We start from the raw sequence: 19,140 nt of genomic DNA, 5'->3' as shown, positions 1-19,140 counted from the left end.
TATATATGCTTTTATCTTATTTTAAATGTTATTTTATTATGTTTTGAGAGAGGGTCTCACTCTGTCTCCCAGGCTGGAATTCAGTGGCTGAATCATAGCTCACTGCAACCTTGAACTCCTGGATTCAAGCAATCCTCCTGCCTTCGCCTCTAGAGCAGTTAAAACTACAGGTTCATGACACCATACCCAGCTAATTTTTTGGATTTTTTGTAGAAATAGGCTCTCACTATGTTATACAGGCTCTTCTCAAACTTCTGGCCTGAGGTGATTCTTCCACCTCAGCCTCTCAAAGTTTAGAGATTACAGAAATGATCTACCAAGCGGACCCTGTTTGATGGGGCAAATGCTTTTATGTAATTTAATTTATTTATTTATAAATAAAAAATAAATACTAGAATTAGTATTAGAACAATCTAGTATAAATAAATAAAAAGCAAATGCTTTTATTATATTTATTTATTTGTTTACAAAACGGAGTCTCACTCTGTCATGAGGCTGGAGCGCAGTGGCACGATCTTGGCTCAAGATCCGCCTCCCGGGTTCAAGTAATTCTCCTACCTCAGCCTCACTAGTAGCTGGGACTACAGGCACGTGCCACCACGCCCAGCTAATTTTTGTATTTTTAGTAAAGACGGGGATTTCATTACGTAGGCCAGGATGGTCTCGATCTCTTGACATTGTGATCCGCTCACCTCGGCCTCCCAAAGTGCTGGGATTACAGGCGTGAGCCACCGTGTCTGGCCTGCAAATGCTTTTACAACCAAATAGTAATCTCAGCTACTCAGGAGGCTGAGGCAGGAGAATCTCTTGAACTTGGGAGGTGGAGGTTGTGGTGAGTCAAGATCACACTGTTGCACTCCAGCCTGGGGAACAAGAGTGAAACTGGGTATCAAACAAAAGCAAAAACAAAACGCAAACAGAGTATTTACTTTCTATTTGCTGTTCACTGTCTTTGTAGCTGAACAAGAACAGTTAATTTACTCTGTATACTTTTCCATATAAAAGCTAATTAAGTTACTTTGATCATTTATTAATAGTAAAGCCTTATTAGAAAAAGCATCTGGTGAAGGTGGTCAAACTCTTATGAAGATAGTTTTCAATTTCACAAATATGTAATGGTATATTTACTTAGGAAATCCAAAGTTTTCCACAAAATCATAAATGAAGTCAGTGAGTATAAAATTTTCCTTTAAAAATTGATCAGGCTTCTTTAAAAGATCCTTTATTCCCCTCTGGAAAAAAGAAGGGTGTGAGCATTTGTTTCCTATAAAGTTTAATTAATAGCCTATTGTAATAACTTTTGCTGAAAGTCATTCGCTCATACTCATCAAAGAAGTTTTTTTTTTTTCATTTTTATGGCTAGAAGAACATAATTCAATGTTACACTTTATATATGGATCATGTGGATTATATTTAGAGTATTATTTTTTATCACATTTCTATTACATTGCATTTCATCTTGTTTTAGAATATTTAATACCTTCAGCAACATTCCTAATATAGATTTGTGTGATCCTTGATGGTTCACTCAATGACGGTACATGCCCTCAATTTAAAGCCACTTAAAAAAAAAATTTTTGTAATAACTTGCTCCAGTATTACCAGTGCAAAGATTTTTATTGACTCAACCTTTTGGAAATATGCATATGCAAATGTTTATACTTTGTACCTATATGTGTATATGAATTTACATGACATTGCCTTTTCCCTGAGTTTATATCATATTTCAGGAAATGGTGGGGTTAGTGGTATAGCATGTAAAGGATGTTATCAATGATTAAATTCAAATTTACAAGAAAAACAAGATTAATAGCAGTAACTATAGGTATTGACGATAAAGCTCCCAAGTGAATTAAAAATGATTCTTTAAAGAAGCCACAATGATTTTTCAGCATTATTTTGCATATTATCCTTTTCAATGAAAATTAAGATGACTTGTATGGAAACTCTTGAAATTTCTTTTCATTTAATTCTATTAATTTAAATCATTTATTATTTCAATTCTAGTATCCAAAGCCACATGAAATAGGAAAAATATTTTGGAAATTTTTCTTTGTGCTGAGTAACGAGTTACATCTGTACAAAGCAGGCATTCCTCTTCTTTTAGATGGTGTGTTTCTACAAGCGGAAAGAGTGCTAGAGATAAAGCGGGGTGTGACTTTGACAAGTGTGTTCCATGAACATTTGAAACTTCGTATATTCCTCAAAGAGAGATAATAGCAAAAAAAGTATACAATGAACTTCCTTTTACAATATATAGTCTTTATTCTCCTTTATCAGAATTCATTTGATTATTTACTAGTTCTTGCATTCAAGAAGTACCTACTCAGTGATGACTATGTCTCAGTGGACACTGAGGATATTATAGTGAACAACATGTATATAGTGGTTCTTCTAGAGCTCACATTCTGGTGATAGTGGCAAGGGAAAAAATAAAACCATATATGGAAATAAGCATAATACTTTCAGATGGTAATAAGTACTATGAAAAAAATGAAATAAAACAGGGTGATAAAAGGGAATCACGGAGGCAATGACTGTGTGGATCAGGGTAGAATTCCCTGGGAAGGTAGCATTTGAGTTCAAACCTGAATGATAAGAAGGAACCAAACAAAAGTGTGGATAGAGGATTCCAGATGAAGTTAAACAGCAATAGAAAGGCAGTAAGGTGAGGAAAAGCTTGACATGTTAAAAGAGATGGAAAACATGAGGTCAGATTGGAATGGTTGGCAGAGGCAAGGTCATACATAGGACCCTGTAAGTAGATTGCTTTTCTAAGAGATTTAGTGAGCATTAGACGAGTTTAGGTTGAGATGAGACATAATCTGATTTATGTTTTATGAGTAGAAAAATGGATTCCACTAATAATCTTGGAAGAAAAAATGGATTGTAGAGTGGTGGGAGAAAAAGGAATACCACTTGGGAAGCCATAGAAGTAATCCAAGCAAAATATAATGATGACTTGGGCCAAGATGACAGAGTAGGAGATGAAGAAAGTGTGGTATAATTTGGCAGTTCGTGGATTAGATGTGGGTGTGAGAGAAAGGGAAATTAGGAATGACTTGTATGTTGTTTATGTAAATAATTAAGTAAATGGTGGTACCATTTTTCTCAGATGGGAAAAAGTGAGATATTTCATCTTTAAGAGTGCAAGTCAAGATTTCTGTCCTAACAGTAGATATACATTCAGATATGCATTCCTGAAAGCTCAATTGAGAGGTGAGAGTGTGAAGGTAGTGTTCTGCTGACTAAACCAGGCATAGGGAGAAGATTGATGAAAGTTGTTCTCTTCTAATTAAAGTAGTTGTTTTACATGCATCACATTAAATGGTAAATTTGGATATTTAACAGATTTCATGGATATAGGTATTCATAACTATTTTTAAATTCTTTACGAGAAATCTTTTTAGTAAACTGAAAATTCCTTCCTATTTTATGCAGACTAATATTCTTAAAGCAGCAGTTCTAAAAGTGTGGTCAGGGACACTTTTAGGGGATCCTTGAAGTCAGAATTATTTTCATAATAACACTAACTTTTCTGTCTTTCTGTCTCATTCTCTCAGGAGTATGCAGTGAAGTTTTTTTAGAGGCCATACGGTGTGTGGTATAGCAGCAGACTGAATGCAGAAACAGAGAATACAGCTGCCTTCTATTAAGCTAGACATCAATTAGATTTCCCCAAAGTGTCAAACAATGGCATGCTTTGTATTACCTTTTTTGTTTTAAAAGTGTATTTAATATTTAATTAAAATGGCTGGGCGCGGTGGCTCAAGCCTGTAATCCCAGCACTTTGGGAGGCCGAGACGGGCGGATCACGAGGTCAGGAGATCGAGACCATCCTGGCTAACACAGTGAAACCCCGTCTCTACTAAAAATACAAAAACTTAGCCGGGCGAGGTGGCCGGCGCCTGTAGTCCCAGCTACTAGGGAGGCTGAGGCAGGAGAATGGCGTGAACCCGGGAGGCGGAGCTTGCAGTGAGCTGAGATCTGGCCACTGCACTCCAGCCTGGGTGACAGAGCGAGACTCCGTCTCAAAAAAAAAAAAAAAAAAAAAAATTTAATTAAAATATTAAATGCTTATTTTGAGTTGGTGTCACAGAATACTGATTTTTTTTTTTTTTTTTTTTTTTTTTTTTTTTTTTTTTTTTTTTTTTTTTTTTTTTTTTGTAGTTAGACTTGTAGTTCTAAAGGAATAAAGGAAAACAGATATTATTTAAATCCAATCAGCATTTTGGAGAGAGGAAATGGTTTCATGCTGTGCTTATTTCTCACTTAAAATAATCTTAGAAGATACCACATTTTATCTTTTGAAGTCTCAGTACAATGACTTCTCTCATACCACAATGCTTTCAGATTAAAAGGGAATACATTATTGTATACGTGGTCCCACTTTAATATCCTCAGTGTATTTGTAAACCTAAATTGTGAGCTGCTGATTGGATGTCTCTTTTACGGTTCTTTTGCTAAGTAAATGTTTGAAATGTCTACATATTTCTCTTGTGGTGCATTTTGCAAACAGCTTTATCATTTGCTATTACCTTTACTTGTTTTTGATATTTCACCACCATTAGCATTTTCTTGGGATAAGTTAAATTTTTTTAAATGCTGTTTTTACTTCTTTTTCTTGGAAAAACACCTTTCTTCTTTCTTCTCTTAAAAAGACAGCTCTTATGAGGTAAGTAACATTGGAAGACAAAAGGCTTACTACAACACATATGACATTATATTGTTATGAGTAATTAATTTTAGGGTTTGTTTTTTATGCAAATTATATAGTTCAGTATTTTCTGTAACAGTACCTGCTGTTTCCTGTTCTTACAAAGTATAGACTTTTCCAGACATAACTAGATTCCTGAACTAGCTTTGTGCCTCTTGTCTCTCTGTGTTTTACGTTATAAACTTTAGCCATGTAGTCCAATTGTCTTGCAGAGAAATGACTACAAGCCTAAAAATCGTGAGTCTTGGGAGTTTATTCCAGATCCATGCATTAGGTGGCTCCGTGACCAGATTGAACTGTTTGAGATAATACTCTCTGTATACGTTCCCTACTTCATTCCCCAACTTTGTGGATGACACCTATTTTTCTCCCTAACATTTTCCTACACTAGAAATCCAGGAGTTATTTCAAAAATCTGTTGCACAAATCCTATTCAGTCTATTAACCTATCAAAATCATGTGTCCCTGTGTGCTACTGCTTTAATTGAGGATTTCATAACTTCTTGCCTGAATTTTCCCAACAATTCTTATAGGTCTTCCTGTCTCTAGGTTTACTTGACTTTCTACCTTCTCTACCTGACCATGAGCAAGATCTTTTAAAAGGAGAAATGTGTTCATGTCCAACCCCCTACTCAATGTTTTTCAATGTCTTCCCATGGTAAAACTTCAGATGCCTTAGGATGGAAGACTACAGTGAAATGAAGAGAGCTAGATTTTGGAACTTGGCAGACATGAACTTGAATTCTGATTCTGCCATATAACCAGCTAAGTAATTTTTAGGAAATTCTCTAAATTTTTTAGTCATTTCTTCCTCATTCGTCACTTAATATATGTCAAGCATTAAGTCCTGTGTCTGGCACGTGGGAGTGGCTGTTACCCATTGATCTGCCCTGCTTCCCTACTGGATTCTGCACTCACCACTTCATAGCTCTCGTTCAACCTCCTCGAATGCTCTCTTGTCCGTTTGACTTGTACGTTTTCCTCTGCCTGGCATATATGTACTGAAGCACTACTGCTCTTCAGAGTTGATGTAGAAGTTGGGTCTTCTAAGAAGCCTGCTCTGACACCGTCTGACTGGGCTGGACTCTTGTCTGTGAAATTCCTAACATCCTCTGTGTTCCTCTCTATAAGCACATTGGTCAGATTGGGTTTTGTTCATTTTATTTCTCCAATTTAATCATTCATGAAATGCTTATTTTGCATAAAAATCATTCCAGACATAATACAAAGTTTTATTAACATGGTGCTTATATCCTAATGGGGAAAATACAAAATTTAAAAAATAAACAAATATTTATAGTGTGTTTATATAAGGAATAAACTCCCAGGATTTATGGCTTTTAGACTTGTGGTCATTTCTCTGCAAGACAATTGAGACCAAATAGCTAAAGTTTATAACATTAAATTGATAGCTCCCAATTTATTTTTAAAAATTTGTGGGTATACATGCACACACACATGCAGACACACACACACACACACACAAAAAAAAACCTGGAGATAATAATGGGTATGAAAACCAAAGCATGGCAAGGGGATAGAGTGACATGTGGGATGGGGAAGAGATTGCTGTGTTATGTAAGGTGCTCAGGGAAGTCCTCTGTAAGTTGAACTTTGAGCAGAGATATCAATGAGGTGGCAATAGGCAGCACTAATATCTGGGGAAAAGAGCATTTTATGCAGAGGGAATAAATATGCAAAGCTCTGAGTCAGGATTATGGTTGGCATGTTCAACAAGCAGTATGGAAGCCACTGTGGCATAAGTGGGGTGAGTCATTGCAGGGGTCGGGGTAGGGGAGTTGAGTAGCAAAACCAATTATATAACTGAGCTCTGATGGTATGGTAGCCCATTCTAAGAACTTTTATTATTATTTTTTTAAATCAAGATGGGAATCCACAGGAGGATTTGAGCAGAAGAGCAGCATACTCTAAGTTGTGGCAAATAAAGGACTCTCTTCCAGCTATGGAGAATAAACTCTCCGGTAACAAGCACCCATATTAGCTAGAAGGCTATTAAATAGTCCAAGAAGTAGATAATGACTTGGACTAAGGTCATTATCCAAAAAATTGGAGGTGGTAAGAAATGGTCAAATTTAGGAACTATTTTGAAAGCTCAGCCAATAGTATTTGCTAATGGATTGAACTGGAAATGGTATGTGAGACACAGTGAGGAGTGAAAGATGACTCTAAGTTTTTGGCCTAAAGAATTTGAATAATGGAGTTGCCTTTTACAGAAATTGAGGACTAATTGACAAGCAAAACTGTCAGGGAATATCTAGGGTACAATAATAACTGTGTGCTTATTTATTGTATCAGGGATTGGCTAAATTGTGATAACAAAGAGCTCTTAAAATGTGATGACTCAAATAAGATTTAGGTTTCTTTATTGTGCAATATCCTAGAAGTGAATGGAGGAGGCTGGTGGAGCAGCTCTACCCCTTGTAGCCATTCAGGCACCCAGGTTTATTTCATCTTGTTTGCTCCGGTGTCACCCAACTGTTGTCCTTTTATACATGATTGAAGCTGGGTCATTACCTTGTTGACATTCTATCCTATGGGAGGAGAAGGAAGAGAAAAGACAGGGCAGGTAGCTCCGTGTTTTAAGTTGCACACTTCACCTGCCTTCATACTCCTGTCTAGTATTTAGTTACAGAAAGGCAAGAAAAAGTAATCTTGTCAAAGGCAGCCATCTGTCCAGTTAAAAATTTGTGGGCATTTCTTTATTGAAATGAAGGAGAGAATGGATTCTAGGGGACATTTTTGCTGTATTTGGTTCACTTTCATAAGCAACTTAAGGTCAGGAACTACTATGTTCTCTCTAAGCCCACTGTTCCAGCACATAGCACATGTTCACTAGATGTTGGTTTCCTTAATACTAAATTAATTTTTTGGGCAGGAATTGGTTTATGCTTGATAGTGTGTTTCCTCCTGGGTACTTCTTAATTAATTGCATAACTCATTTTTTATATTTTAGACTATATTTTAATGTATCTTCATTACTAATGAAGAAAAAGTGTAGCATTTCAATTACCTTTAAATCACTGTCTTACATTTATTTATTATTCAGGGATCAAGCTATGGTGAGCAATGATTTATGTTTTCCAAAGAGTATTTACCTCACACATTTACTTCCAAATAACAATTCCAGAAATCATACTCAGTGATGAAATAATGAGTCACTTCCATATAATAAAATTGCATCACGTATTCCAAATTGCCTAACTCTCCAAATCTCACCTAACACTCTAAGCTGAATGCTGCTGCTGTCTTCTTAGTACTATTTAGCTTAAAGTTATAGAAAATGTATTTAAGGCTTTCTAAATATACAATCATGTCATCTGCAAACAGGGACAGTTTGACTTCTTCTTTTCCTAACTGAATACCCTTGATTTCTTTCTCTTGCCTAATTGCCCTAGCCAGAACTTCCAACACTATGTTGAATAGGAGTGGTGAGAGAGGGCATCCTTGTCTTGTGCCAGTTTTCAAAGGGAATTTTTCCAGTTTTTGCCCATTCAGTATGATATTGGCTGTGGGTTTGTCATAAATAGCTCTTATTATTTTGAGGTACGTTCCATCAATACCGAATTTATTGAGCGTTTTTAGCATGAAGGGCTGTTGAATTTTGTCAAAAGCCTTTTCTGCATCTATTGAGATAATCATGTGGTTCTTGTCTTTGGTTCTGTTTATATGCTGGATTATGTTTATTGATTTGCGAATGTTGAACCAGCCTTGCATCCCAGGGATGAAGCCCATTGTCTCAGCCCAAAATCTCCTTAAGCTGATAAGCAACTTCAGCAAAGTCTCAGGATACAAAATTAATGTGCAAAAATCACAAGCGTTCTTATACACCAGTAACAGACAAACACAGAGCCAAATCAGGAATGAACTTCCATTCACAATTGCTTCAAAGAGAATGAAATACCTAGGAATCCAACTTACAAGGCATGTAAAGGACCTCTTCAAGGAGAACTACAAACCACTGCTCAGTGAAATAAAAGAGGACACAAACAAATGGAAGAACATACCATGCTCATGGATAGGAAGAATCAATATCGTGAAAATGGCCATACTGCCCAAGGTAATTTATAGATTCAATGCCATCCCCATCAAGCTACCAATGAGTTTCTTCACAGAATTGGAAAAAACTGCTTTAAAGTTCATATGGAACCAAAAAAGAGCCCGCATCTCCAAGACAATCCTAAGTCAAAAGAACAAAGCTGGAGGCATCACGCTACCTGACTTCAAACTATACTACAAGGCTACAGTAACCAAAACAGCATGGTACTGGTACCAAAACAGAGATATAGACCAATGGAACAGAACAGAGTCCTCAGAAATAATACCACACATCTACAGCCATCTGATCTTTGACAAACCTGAGAGAAACAAGAAATGGGTAAAGGATTCCCTATTTCATAAATGGTGCTGGGAAAATTGGCTAGCCATAAGTAGAAAGCTGAAACTGGATCCTTTCCTTACTCCTTATACGAAAATTAATTCAAGATGGATTAGAGACTTAAATGTTAGACCTAATACCATAAAAATCCTAGAGGAAAACCTAGGTAGTACCATTCAGGACATAGGCATGGGCAAAGACTTCATGTCTAAAACACCAAAAGCAACGGCAGCAAAAGCCAAAATTGACAAATGGGATCTCTTTAAACTAAAGAGCTTCTGCACAGCAAAAGAAACTACCATCAGAGTGAACAGGCAACCTACAGAATGGGAGAACATTTTTGCAATCTACTCATCTGACAAAGGGCTAATATCCAGAACCTACAAAGAACTCAAACAAATTTACAAGAAAAAAACAAACAACCCCATCAAAAAGTGGGCAAAGGATATGAACAGACATTTCTCAAAAGCAGACATGCATACAGCCAACAGACACATGAAAAAATGCTCATCATCACTGGCCATCAGAGAAATGCAAATCAAAACCACAATGAGATACCATCTGACACCAGTTAGAATGGCGATCATTAAAAAGTCAGGAAACAACAGGTGCTAGAGAGGATGTGGAGAAATAGGAACACTTTTACACTGTTGGTGGGATTGTAAACTAGTTCAACCATTATGGAAAACAGTATGGCAATTCCTCAAGGATCTAGAACTAGATGTACCATATGACCCAGCCATCCCATTACTGGGTATATACCCAAAGGATTATAAATTATGCTGCTATAAAGACACATGCACACGTATGTTTATTGCGGCACTATTCACAATAGCAAAGACTTGGAACCAACCCAAATGTCCATCAGTGACAGATTGGATTAAGAAAATGTGGCACATATACACCATGGAATACTATGCAGCCATAAAAAAGGATGAGTTTGTGTCCTTTGTAGGGACATGGATGCAGCTGGAAACCATCATTCTTAGCAAACTATCACAAGAACAGAAAACCAAACACCGCATGTTCTCACTCATAGGTGGGAACTGAACAATGAGATCACTTGGACTCAGGAAGGGGAACATCACACACCGGGGCCTATCATGGGGAGGGGGGACGGGGGAGAGGGGAGGGATTGCATTGGGAGTTATACCTGATGTAAATGACGAGTTGATGGGTGCAGCACACCAACAAGGCACAAGTATACATATGTAACAAACCTGCACGTTATGCACATGTACCCTACAACTTAAAGTATAATAATAATAAATAAATTAAAAAAAAAAAGAAAATGTATTTAAGGCTTAAAATTTTTAAACAAAAGGAGCATAAACTATATAACATTTAAGAATTATGTCTTAGAATAAAGACTATTCTGAATATAAAATTTAATAAAACAAATTGTTAAGACAATAAAGTATTTTATAATAAGGCAACTGAGTGTTGACACACAGAACATACTGTAATTCCTTTGGAAAGCTTGGGTTTGGGCTCTTAATATAAAAGAAAAATATCTACTTTTTAATAATATTCCATTTTGAAAATTGGCCCTGTCCTTTTTCCAAGATCAATTTATCTATCTATCTATCTATCTATCTATCTATCTATCTATCTATCGTCTATCTATCTACATGTGTATATTTTGCTAGGTAATCATCTGTGTGGAAAACTGCACATTATTTTCCAAACACCTTCAATGGGAATGCTTGAATTTATTTGCACATCTTCAAGCCTAGGTCTATGAATCAAATATATATTCTTAATTTACTAGTAAATTTTTGTTCAAAAAGAAATGAAGACATGGATATTAAAGAACATTTTTAGTCTAATGTACTCTAAGTTCAATATGGGTAGAAACATTGTAGTTCTCCAATGCCTAGCCCTGAACTGGCATATGGAAGATGTTTTATTCACTTAACAAATAATTAGTATTTGAATCTTGTTTGAAAGCCAAATTACTTCTTGGCACTAAAACTTCACAGTTCATTTGCAGTTTATTTTAGGGAATACACCTGCATGTGTGCAAAAACATATCACATACACAAAATTTTATTCAATTCTTTTCACATCTAGAATTATCTTCTTATAGATAATTATAATAAGCAATAGTTTTGAAAACATTTAAGCAGGATGTTATTTTGCATCTGGCTTATTTTGCATATTATCTACCTGTTTTCCCTCTATATGAAATTTTTATTCATTTAATTTTTAAAACTCTCACATTTAGTCTCTTAAGGTTTCTGAAACCTCCTTTAAAGTATAATAAGCCACAGCTTTAAAAAATTATTTGTTTGACCTAATATATCACTTGGACTGTGCAAACTTTCAACTAAGATTGTTAGAGTTGGCCGGGTGCGGTGGCTCACTCCGGTAACCCCAGCACTTTGGGAGGCAGAGGCAGGTGGAACACGAGGTCAGGAGATCCAGACCATCCTGGCTAACACGGTGAAACCCCATCTCTACTAAAACTACAAAAGCAAAATTAGCCGAGCATGGTGGTGGGCACCTGTAGTCCCAGCTGCTGGGGAGGCTGAGGCAGGAGAATGGCGTGAATCTGGGAGGCGGAGCTTGCAGTGAGGCGAGATCGCGCCACTGCACTCCAGCCTGGGTGAGAGTCAGATTCCGTCTCAAAAAAAAAAAAAAAAAGATTGTCAGAGTTGTGTGGGGGGTGTGTGTGTGTGTGTGTGTGGTGCGTGTAAATTGTCAACTTTTTGAAGATAGTGAGAAGGAGATTCACAAAACTGTCAGCAATGTGGAAGCATATGCCATTATGCTCAAGATAATTTATTGAGCTAAACTTCACCCTAAGGAAATAAAAGTAAATTGGAAAAAAAAAAATTGAGTAGAAATGTTTAGTTTTCCACATCTTATAATGATTTGCCTGTAAGTAAAATGAAACTTAATAAAATTTTATCATGCATGACAAGTGTATTCCTTCAATTCCTCATACCAAATGTATTTCTTTCTAAAAATACCCAGCCATATCACAAAATTACTAGATTTAAAAGGAGATCAAAAAATAATCAAATTTTTCTTGAGGTTTATATATAAAGTCAGGCCTTAAGTGCTAAAAAAATTGAGTGAACTAAATTTCGCAAAACCTTTTACTATTGAGAGTATTTTTCCTTATGCTTAATCTAATACAACCCAAAACTCTATTTTTAAATTAAATTATTTTTATTGTTAAAATATAGAGAACTGGTTATCAACTTCTGTTCAATTATCCTTGCTCCCAAGAATGAGGTAGGAAAAAGTATCCCTCAAGTATATTTTTGACATAGGGAGGCAATTAATCTTAGTAGTCAAAAATATATTTTAAATGTTTTCACCACAAAAATGTAGGCATGTGAGGTAATGGATATGTTAATTAACTTGATTTAGTCATTTCAAAATGTACACATATATTAAAAAATTATATCAGGCACTATAAGAATATATATTTTTTTCAATTAAGAAAAGAATAATCCTTGGTTATTTAACCTTTATGAACTTGTGTTTGATTCTCTGTAAAATAATTAATTAATAATGCCTTCCTCAAAGGGTGCTTGTGATCATGAATGTGAAATATTTAGAACACATTTGTAACATTGTAGAAGTTTTCAAAATATATACTAAATTCCTTTTAGCATAGTAAATTCAAATATTTAACTTTCTTCTCACCTCCTTACAATGTGCATGTAATCAAAATTTTCATTCTATCAGTCTCAAGGAGTGAGAACTTAAAATTGAAAATGGTGAACGTTTGACAATCTGTTTTGCAAAAAAAAGAAAGAAAAAAGAAAAAAGTTTTGATTTTTAGTCATTGAAAGTCTTCACGGTGCGAATATTTCCATCATAGTCAATTTCAAACTACCAACATGATGCCTGAAAATGTAGAGTTGCTAATGTGTTTGAGTGAGTTGTGGTGCACCCCTGGGTATGGTCATAAAGAACTGCTTAATCATATTGATATTGATAATGGCAGAATTCGTATGTGAATTTGCAGATTACACTTTATTTATGATCCATTAGCTGTATTTTCCATCAAACAGTATATTGATTATACATATATATACACACATGTGTATATATGTGTGTGTGTGTGTATATATATATATTTTGTGTGTGTGACAGAATCTTGGTCTGTGACCTAGGCTGGAGTACAGTGGCACCATCTCATCTCACTGCAAGCTCTGCCTCCTGGGTTCATGCAGTTCTCCTGCCTCAGCCTCCCCAGTAGCTGAGAATACAGGTGCCCACCACCACGCCCAGCTAATTTTTTGTATTTTCTAGTAGAAACAGTGTTTCACCATGTCAGCTAGGATGATCTCGATCTCCTGACCTCGTAATCCGGCCACCTTGGCCTCCCAAAGTGCAGGGATTACAGGTGTGAGCCACTGTGCCTGGCCAGATTATATATATATATATATATATATATATATATATATATATATATATATATATATATATATATATATATATATTTTCTTTTATTTTTTTTATTATACATTAAGTTCTAGGGTACATGTGCACAATGTGCAGGTTTGTGACATATGTATACATGTGCCATGTTGGTGTGTTGCACCCATTAACTCGTCATTTACATTAGGTACATCTCCTAATGCTATCCCTCCCCCCTACCCCCTCCACACAATAGGACCTGGTGTGTGATGTTCCCCTTCCGGTGTCCAAGTGATCTCATTGTTCATTTCCCACCAATGAGTGAGAACATGCGGTATTTGGTTTTCTGTTCTTGTGACAGTTTGCTGAGAATGATGGTTTCCAGCTGCATCCATGTCCCTACAAAGGACATGAACTCGTCCTTTTTTATGGCTGCATAGTATTCCATGGTGTATATGTACCACATTTTCTTAATCCAGTCTGTCATTGATGGACATTTGGGTTGATTCCAAGTCTTTGCTATTGTGAATAGTGCCGCAATAAACATACGTGTGCATGTGTCTTTATAGCAGCATGACTTATAACCCTTTGGGCATATCGCTAGTAATGGGATGGCTGGGTCAAATGGTATTTCTAGTTCTAGATCCTTGAGGAATTGCCACACTGTTTTCACAATGGTTGAACTAGTTTACAGTCCCACCAACAATGTAAAACTGTTCCTATTTCTCCACATCCTCTCCAGCACCTGTTTCCTGATTTTTTAATGATTGCCATTCTAACTGGTGTGAGATGGTATCTCATTGAGGTTTTGATTTGCATTTCTCTGATGGCGAGCAATGATGAGCATTTTTTCATGTGTCTGTTGGCTGTATGAATGTCTTCTTTTGAGAAGTGTCTGTTCATAGCCTTTGCCCATTTTTGATGGGGTTGTTTTATTTTTCTTGTAAATTTGATTGAGGTCTTTATAGGTTCTGAATATTAGCCCTTTGTCAGTGAGTAGATTGCAAAACTTTTCTCCCATTCTGTAGGTTGCGTGTCCACTCTGATAATAGTTCCTTTTGCTGTGCAGAAGCTCTTTAGTTTGATTAGATCCCATTTGTCAATTTTGGTTTTTGTTGCCATTGCTTTTGGTGTTTTAGACATGAAGTCCTTGCCCCATGCCTATAACCTGAATGGTATTACCTAGGTTTTGCTCTAGGGTTTTTATGGTATTAGGTCTAACATTTAAGTCTCTAATCCATCTTGAATTAATTTATGTATAAGGAGTAAGGAAAGGATCCAGTTTCAGCTTTCTACTTATGGCTAGGCGATTTTCCCAGCACCATTTATTAAATAGGGAATCCTTTACCCATTTCTTCTTTTTGTCAGGTTTGTCAAAGATCAGATAGCTGTAGATTTGTGGTATTATTTCTGAGGACTCTGTTCTGTTCCATTGGTCTATATCTCTGTTTTGGTACCAGTACCATGCTGTTTTGGTTACTGTAGCCTTGTAGTATAGTTTGAAGTCAGGTAGCGTGATGCCTCCAGCTTTGTTCTTTTGACTTAGGATTGTCTTGGAGATGCGGGCTCTTTTTTGGTTCCATATGAACTTTAAAGCAGTTTTTTCCAATTCTGTGAAGAAACTCATTGGTAGCTTGATGGGGATGGCATTGAATCTATAAATTACCTTGGGCAGTATGGCCATTTTCACGAAATTGATTCTTCCTATCCATGAGCATGGTATGTTCTTCCATTTGTTTGTGTCCTCTTTTATTTCACTGAGCAGTGGTTTGTAGTTCTCCTTGAAGAGGTCCTTTACGTCCCTTGTAAGTTGAATTCCTAGGTATTTTATTCTCTTTGAAGCAATTGTGAATGGAAGTTCATTCATGATTTGGCTCTCTGTTTGTTACTGGTGTATAAGAACGCTTGTGATTTTTGCACATTGATTTTGTATCCTGAGACTTTGCTGACATTGCTAATCAGCTTAAGGAGATTTTGGGCTGAGATGATGGGGTTTTCTAAATATACAATCATGTCATCTGCAAACAGGGACAATTTGACTTCTTCTTTTCCTAACTGAATATCCTTGATTTCTTTCTCTTGCCTGATTGCCCTAACCAGAACTTCCAACACTATGTTGAATAGGAGTGGTGAGAGACGGCATCCCTGTCTTGTGCCAGTTTTCAAGGGGAATGCCTCCAGTTTTTGCCCATTCATTATGATATTGGCTGTGGGTTTGTCACAAATAGCTCTTATTATTTTGAGATATGTTCCATCAATACCAAATTTATTGAGAGTTTTTAGCATGAAGGGCTGTTGAATTTTGTCAAAGGCCTTTTCTGCATCTATTAAGATAATCATGTGGTTCTTGTCTTTGGTTCTGTTTATATGCTGGATTACGTTTATTGATTTGTGTATGTTGAACCAGCCTTGCATCCCATGGATGAAGCCCACTTGATCATAGTGGATAAGCTTTTTGATGTGCTGCTGGATTCGGTTTACCAGTATTTTATTGAGGATTTTTGCATCGATGTTCATCAGGGATATTGGTCTAAAATTCTCTTTTTCTGTGGTATCTCTGTCAGGCTTTGCTGTCAAGATGATGTTGGCCTCGTAAAATGAGTTTGGGAGGATCCCCTCTTTTTCTATTGATTGGAATAGTTTCAGAAGGAATGGTACCAACTCCTCCTTGCACCTCTGGTAGAATTCGGCTGTGAATCTGTCTGGTCCTGGACTTTTTTTGGTTTGTAGGCTATTGATTATTGCCTCAATTTCAGAGCCTGCTATTGGTCTATTCAGGGATTCAACTTCTTCCTGGTTTAGTCTTGGGAGAGTGTAAGTGTCCAGGAAATTATCCATTTCTTCTATATTTTCTAGTTTATTTGCGTAGAGGTGTTTATAGTATTCTCTGATGGTAGTTTGTATTTCTATGGGGTCGGACGTGATATCCCCTTTATCATTTTTTATTGTGTCTATTTGATTCTTCTCTCTTTTCTTTATTAGTCTTGCTAGCAGTATATCAATTTTGTTGATCTTTTCAAAAAACCATCTCCTGGATTCATTGATTTTTTGGATGGTTTTTTGTGTCTCCATCTCCTTCAATTCTGCTCTGACCTTAGTTATTTCTTGCCTTCTGCTAGCTTTAGAATGAGTTTGCTCTTGCTTCTCTAGTTCTTTTAATTGTGATGTTAGGGTGTCAACTTTAGATCTTTCCTGCTTTCTCTTGTGGGCATTTAGTGGTATAAATTTCCCTCTACACACTGCTTTAAATGTGTCCCAGAGATTCTGGTATGTTGTATCTTTGTTCTCATTGGTTTCAAAGAACATCTTTATTTCTGCCTTCATTTTGTTATGTACCCAGTAGTCATTCAGGAGCAGGTTGTTCAGTTTCCATGTAGTTGAGTGGTTTTGAGTGCGTTTCTTAGTCCTGAGTTCTAGTTTGATTGCACTGTGGTCTGAGAGACAGTTTATTATAATTTCTGTTCTTTTACATTTGCTGAGAAGTGCTTTACTTCCAACTATGTGGCCAATTTTGGAATAAGTGTGATGTGGTGCTGAGAAAAATGTATATTCTGTTGATTTGGGGTGGAGAGTTCTGTAGATGTCTATTAGGTCCGCTTGGTGCAGAGTTGAGTTGAGTTCAATTCCTGCATATCCTTGTTAACTTTCTGTCTCGTTGATCTGTCTAATGTTGACAGTGGGGTGTTAAAGTCTCCCATTATTATTGTATGGGAGTCTAAGTCTCTTTGTAAGTCTCTAAGGGCTTGCTTTATGAATCTGGGTGCTCCTGTATTGGGTGCATATATATTTAGGATAGTTATCTCTTCCTGATGAATTGATCCCTTTACCATTATGTAATGGCCTTCTTTGTCTCTTTTGATCTTTTATGGTTTAAAGTCTGTTTTATCAGAGACTAGGATTGCAACCCCTACTTTTTTTTTTGTTTTCCATTTGCTTGGTAGATCTTCCTCCATCCTTTTATTTTGAGCCTATGTGTGTCTCTGCATGAGATGGGTCTCCTGAATACAGCAAACTGATAGGTCTTGATTCTTTATCCAATTTGCCAGTCTGTGTCTTTTAATTGAACCATTTAGACCATTTACATTTAAGGTTAATATTGTTATGTGTGAACTTGATCCTGTCATTATGATATTAACTGGTTATTTTGCTCACTAGTTGATGCAATTTCTTCCTAGCATCGATGGACTTTACATTTTGACATGTTTTTGTAATGGCTGATACCTGTTGTTCCTTTCCATGTTTAGTGCTTCCTTCAGGATCTCTTGTAGAGCAGTCCTGGTGGGGACAAAAATCTCTAAGCATTTTATTGTCTGTAAAGAATTTTATTTCTCCTTCACTTATGAAACTTAGTTTGGCTGGATATGAAATTCTGGGTTGAAAATTCTTTTCTTTCAGAATGTTGAATATTGGCCCCCACTCTCTTCTGGCTTGGGGAGTTTCTGCCAAGAGATCTGCTGTTAGTCTGATAGGCTTCCCTTTGTGGGTAACCCGACCTTTCTCTCTGGCTGCCCTTAACTTGTTTTCCTTCATTTCAACTTTGGTGAATCTGACAATTATGTGTCTTGGAGTTGCTCTTCTCGAGGAGTATCTTTTTGGTGTTCTCTGTATTTCCTGAATTTGAATGTTGGCCTGCCTTAGTAGGTTGGGGAAGTTCTCCTGGATGATATCCTGAAGAGTGTTTTCCAAGTTGGTTCCATTTTCCCCGTCACTTTCAGGCACACCAATCAGAGGTAGATTTGGTCTTTTCACATAATCCCATATTTCTTGGAGACTTTGTTCATTTCTTTTTACTCTTTTTTCTCAACACTTCTCTTCTTGCTTCATTTCATTCATTTGATCTTCAATCATTGATACTCTTTCTTCCAGTTGATCGAGTCAGTTAAGGAAGCTTGTGCATTTGTCACATAGTTCTCGTGTTATGGTTTTCATCTCTATCAGTTCTTTTAAGGACTTCTCTACATTGGTTATTCTAGTTAGTCATTCATGAAATCTTTTTCAAGCTTTTTAGTTTCTTTGCGCTGGTTATGTAGTTCCTCCTTTAGTTCTGAGAAGTTTGATCGACTGAAGCCTTCTTCTCTTGTCAAAGTCATTCTTCATCCTGCTTTGTTCCATTGCTGGCGATGAGCTGCATTCCTTTGGAGGGGGAGATGTGCTCTGATTTTTTGAATTTCCAACTTTTCTGCACTGCTTTTTCCCCATATTTGTGGTTTGATCTGTCTTTGGCCTTTGATGATGGTGACGTACTGACGGGGTTTTGGTGTGGGTGTCCTTTCTGTTAGTTTTCCTTCTAACAGTCAGGACCCTCAGCTGTAGGTCTGTTGGAGTTTGCTTGAGGTCCACTCCAGACCCTGCTTGCCTGGATATCAGCACCGGAGGCTGCAGAATATAGAATATTGCTGAACAGCGAGTGTTGATGTTTATTCTTGCTCTGGAAGCTTCATGTCAGAGGTGTACCCTGCCATGTGAGGTGTGAGGTGTCAGTCTGCACCTAGTGGGGAATGACTCCCAGTTAGGCTACTCAGGGTTGCTGTTTATTCTTGCTCTGGAAGCTTCATGTCAGAGGTGTACGCTGCCATGTGAGGTGTGAGGTGTCAGTCTGCACCTAGTGGGGAATGACTCCCAGTTAGGCTACTCAGGGTTGCTGTTT

Source organism: Macaca thibetana, chromosome 9 (assembly GCF_024542745.1).
Source record: "Macaca thibetana thibetana isolate TM-01 chromosome 9, ASM2454274v1, whole genome shotgun sequence".
NCBI classification, from domain to species: Eukaryota; Metazoa; Chordata; class Mammalia; order Primates; family Cercopithecidae; genus Macaca; species Macaca thibetana.
This window is presented reverse-complemented; position numbering follows the sequence as displayed.